This window comes from Centroberyx affinis, unplaced genomic scaffold (assembly GCF_046629955.1).
Source record: "Centroberyx affinis isolate AG114_WGS23_722 - 3 ecotype Tasmania unplaced genomic scaffold, CSIRO-AGI_Caff_v1 ptg001064l_1, whole genome shotgun sequence".
NCBI classification, from domain to species: Eukaryota; Metazoa; Chordata; class Actinopteri; order Beryciformes; family Berycidae; genus Centroberyx; species Centroberyx affinis.
Window position 1 is genome coordinate 211,182 of NW_027279614.1, and position 4,811 is coordinate 215,992.

The window sequence follows — 4,811 nt, forward strand, 5'->3', positions numbered from 1 at the left end:
CCACTGGCTCCCGATCAAATACAGGATACACTTCAAATTATTACTCGACACCTTCAAAGCCATCAACAACCTGGCCCCCCCCTACCTCTCTGACCTCCTCCACTACCACACCCCTACCTGTCACCTCAGGTCTGCAGACGCTAACCTACTCCAAACCATCAGGACAAAGCACCGGACCTGGGGCGACAGGGCCTTCGCTGCAGCCGCCCCCCCCCCCCCCCCCGGAACGCCCTCCCCAGCCACATCCGAAAGGCCAACACTCTGTCATCTTCCAAAAAAGCCCTCAAAACCCACCTATTCACTCTTGCTTTTGACCTCTAATCTTCTTCTCCTCCCCTCTCCCCCTTTCCTCCCTATATATATTTCCTCTTCTCATCTATTTTTACCTTTTATATATATCTCTATTAAATTGTTTTATCCTGTGTTCGTAAAGCGTCTTTGAGCACCGAGAAAAGCGCTATATAAATGTCATGTATTATTATTATTATTATTAACCCCCATACCCCCCATACTCCTCCTCTTTAACCCCCATACCCCCCACATCAGAGGTTTAATTCTCTGCCCAAACCCGAGACCGGGCCGGGTTGGGTAGGAATTTCCCCTCCATTCCTCGGGCCCGGGCTGGTCTTGTGGTCAGATATAACGTCTTTTTTTTTTCTTTTTTTTTTTGGTAATAATTGGGGTGGGGAGTAAGCTATTTGGTGTGATAATCAGAATGTTATATGTAGGCCCCAGATATATATATATATATATATACAGTATATAGGCATACGCAAAGGCTGCTCGAGTTTGTTGAACCAGCTGAAACAAGTTTCGCTTCTGTGTCGCTAGTCATTAAGATTCCATGAGTAATTCTGAACAGATTTCTGTCATTCAAATTTCTCTGTAATCCCCAAAGTCTGATTGTTAATTCCTTGTGTCAATTATGTTTTTATCACCAGTCAATCAAAGGTTACGATTTGAAATGTAAGTGTGGGGTTTTCTCTGCCTACGGCACCACTCGCTTTGCCAGTCCTTTGTGAGAGGAAGCAGGCTGTTCAGTAAGATCCCGCACGGAACTCTGAACAGATTTTTGTCATTCAAACAACTCAATTAGTTTACTTATAAACAGCCAACTTACTAAGAAAATTTGGGTTTTAAACCGGGCTTGTTTTTTTGGGCCCGATCTAAGGTCTGCCTCACATACACCTCCCCTTCAACCCCCATACCCCCCATACACACCTCTCCTTTAACCCCCATACACACCTCTCCTTTAACCCCCATACCCCCCATACACACCTCTCCTTTAACCCCCATACCCCCCATACACACCTCTCCTTTAACCCCCATGCCCCCCATACACACCTCTCCTTTAACCCCCATACACACCTCCCCTTTAACCCCCATGCCCCCCCACATACACCTCCCCTTTAAATTATAAGTTTTGTGATTTTATTCCTATACATAATTCCTCTCTTCATCCCTGTACTTGGACCCACAGACAATATTGGCTCCAGAGTCAGCTGTCTGGGTTTGTCAAAATATCTCCAAAATGACGAAAATCAATGTAAACTGCTGACTGCTGACATCAAGATCTGGTTTGGATTTTGTCATGAAGACAGAATTTGTGCTACGAACATTTTATCAATAAGACTGATGTGTAATTCTGATTTCCTTGGTGTAAAACTAGGCATAATGTAGAATTTCACAACCTGAATTTTGGTAGGTAAAGGTTGACTGCAATAAAGAAAAAGGCCTTTGGGAACTTGATACATCTCAGTTTTGACCACGGTTGAACTTTTCATCAGCGTCAACAGATTCCAGCTTCCTTCTCTCCCTACTGATTTTAGTTTCATGAACAATAGTTGGCAGTCAGTATAATATTGCCTGCGCACAAAAGCAGGAGGGCCAGGAGCCTCATAGTGATGAGATCAATGCTCAGTAGATTTATTCCATATTACAGTGAAAAAATGCTCCAGTGCATAATATGAGGTTAAAGATTTGTGTTTTAACCATACAATAAATGAAAAATCAATATACTACTGTTTTGTGAGACTCCTGGCCCTCCTGCTTTTGTGTGTGGATAGTACCGTATTTCCTCTAATAGTGGCCGGTAGTCAATTAAAAGCCGGGTCACCGATAATGGTCGACACGAACAAATAAAGGCCGGCCCCGAAAAAAACAAAGGAAAAAACAATGGTGGATACCGGTAAACTCCTGGTGCCTGTTATATAATGTAACTGTAGTTTGTAGTAACGTACAAGTGCCACAAGATGGCGGTATGCCACAAGACGGCTCGGCCGGCGGAAGTCTCTGGAGTGTGCCGTCGTCCATTACCGTAATTATCGGTAATGCGTCGCAGTAACAAAAAAACGGCTACCTAACGAACCCCAACAGAAACAGATCAGAAAACAAGGAGGCTTCGTACTAAAATATGAGCAAATATACTTATCAAACAGAGGGAATTAGAAATAAAGGCCTGTCTCTAATATAAGCCTGCTTCCAATAAAGGCCTGGCACCCTCTGCAGCTGAGGGAAATAAAGGCCCGGGCCAATATTAGAGGAAATACGGTATTATGCTGACTTTTTCTTACCTATGCACCAAATATAAACTTTTGGCTTTTTCTGGCCCAGCACCCCCCATTTTCGGGGGGGTAAGTATGAACAATAGTTGAAAATGGAGGAGAAGTTAATTCCAGCCGTTTAAAGCTTCCCAGTTCTCTACGACTTTTATCTGGATGATGACAGGAAGAAACGTCTCAGAAACGAAGCTTGGAGACCAGCTACATCCATCGCTGGGTCGATGGGAAGATCTGGAGGAGTTTTATTTGTTTTTTTGTCAGAACCGCAGCAGTAAAAATACATGACTTGATTGTTCAAAACTTTGTAGCTGCAGATCGCTTCACATGCAATGGGAGCTTCTGGCTCCGCCCACAATCTGTCAGAACTGAACAGCTCACAGTGAACGCCCTGTAAGGAAAACACAGCTCCAGACAGTTCACAATAACGCCATATAAAGGCTTCTGGGATCTCGATACGTCTCATTTTTCAATTTCAATTACGTAACACACACACACACACACACACACACACACTCAGTATAATGAGCATCACATAACAGATAAAACTCCATAGTCTCTGCGATCACAAAGACGGCAGAAGACAAATGAACAACACAACAGCAGAGAGACGCAGAGCCTGAGCGGACAGAATATTAGAAACACCTGCCCAGTGTGTTTGAACCAGACTGAGCAGGTGAGTCCAGCTGATGAATCCACTTGTTTGAGGATTAGGGTCAGACTGATCTCTGGTCTGATATCATCCTTTTATTAAAGGGACGCTCCACCCAGTTAAAAATGTTCATTTTCTTCTTCAGTGTCACTCTTGGGTTCTGTGTTCATCATCCACCAAGATCTGAGCGTTCCTCACATTCAGTAACTGTAATAAAAATAAAGCCATAAGCCCCAAGAGGCCGTGGATTACAGTGATTTTAGAACAGCTAAGGGCCGATGTTAGGACACGGACACGGTTACTACATACAGTGTACCTGGCAAGGTTTCATAAAATAAACACACAGCAACAAAAAATGTAATAATTTATTGATAACAAATAATAATAATAATAATAATAATAACTTTATTTGTACAGCACTTTTCTAAAAACAATGTTTACAAAGTGCTTTACATACAATTAAATCCAACAGCAGCAATAAAAGAAAATAGGCATAAAAGATAAAAGATAAAAGAATATATGAGGTAGACAGGTACAACTAAAAAAAATAAAAATAATTCTTCCGCCAAGCAATGAAGTTCTTCAGCAACATTTAGCAGAATGGTTGCCAAGCAACACACAGATGCAGCAACACACCGACACAGTGGAAAGCATGCTTAAAGATTGGGGTGATTATTAACATTTATCTGGATATGGCCATTAATTGTGCAATTGTTGAAGTAGTGTTCAATTATGTTAGCCCTCTTCTTTGCTGGTACAGGGGTGTTCGACCAGCTCTTCAGTGTCTCTCTCATTAATTTCAGCGTCTCCTCTTTTTTATCTTCCTCCATCCTGTCTTTCAACCACTCATCAAGGCCTAGCCCACCCAGTTAATCAAAATTAACAACAAAATCTGACATTTTGAAACAATTTGTTTGGCGCAGTAATACTACTCATCATCAAAGACCAGAACTATGCGTTCTATAACAGAGCTTTGAGCTGCTGCAGTGGAGAGAGAGAGAGAGAGGCAAAGCGGCGTGTTGAGGTCGACTTCTTTGATTGGATTTCCCACTCTGATGTGTGGAAATTATTTTTAAGATAAGAGAGCATTTTTAAGGAAACGTTGATGGCCAGTACGGGGATCGAACCCGCGACCTTGGCGTTATTAGCACCACGCTCTAACCAGCTGAGCTAACCGGCCACAAAGTTAATCCACAGCAAAACAGAGAAATCATCTGATCTGCATTTCTCAGCAGAGAAATGATTCTCACAGTTTCATGTTGTTTTTTACACCAACAATAACTAAAACAAATGTTTTAATGAGAAATTACATATTTTAGTTGACTATCCCTTTAAAATGGGATCTGGTCCACTTTGATCTGATATGATGCAGTTTGATTAATTATATATTTATTGCGGAATTGATCAATGCTACAGTGGTTGTCTATGGGAAGAACTTAACCTGAACTGATTCTATTAAAGCATTTTGATCAGATTCCTCACAAGTATGCATGAATGATGATTATTTGGGGTTATTTTGAGTATCGTGTATGCATTTTTATTTGAAATAGTAGCAGTAACATTTATTTTTTTCATAAAAAACGTCTTAAGACTTATTTTTG

General features: G+C 41.5%; 1 non-coding gene across 1 annotated transcript; it reads right to left on the reverse strand.

The window, feature by feature from the left end:
- Positions 1 to 4,316: 4,316 nt before the first annotated feature.
- Positions 4,317 to 4,390, reverse strand: trnai-aau (transfer RNA isoleucine (anticodon AAU)). The gene has a single exon. It is a non-coding gene; the product is annotated as a tRNA-Ile (tRNA).
- Between the last annotated feature and the right edge of the window lie 421 nt (positions 4,391 to 4,811).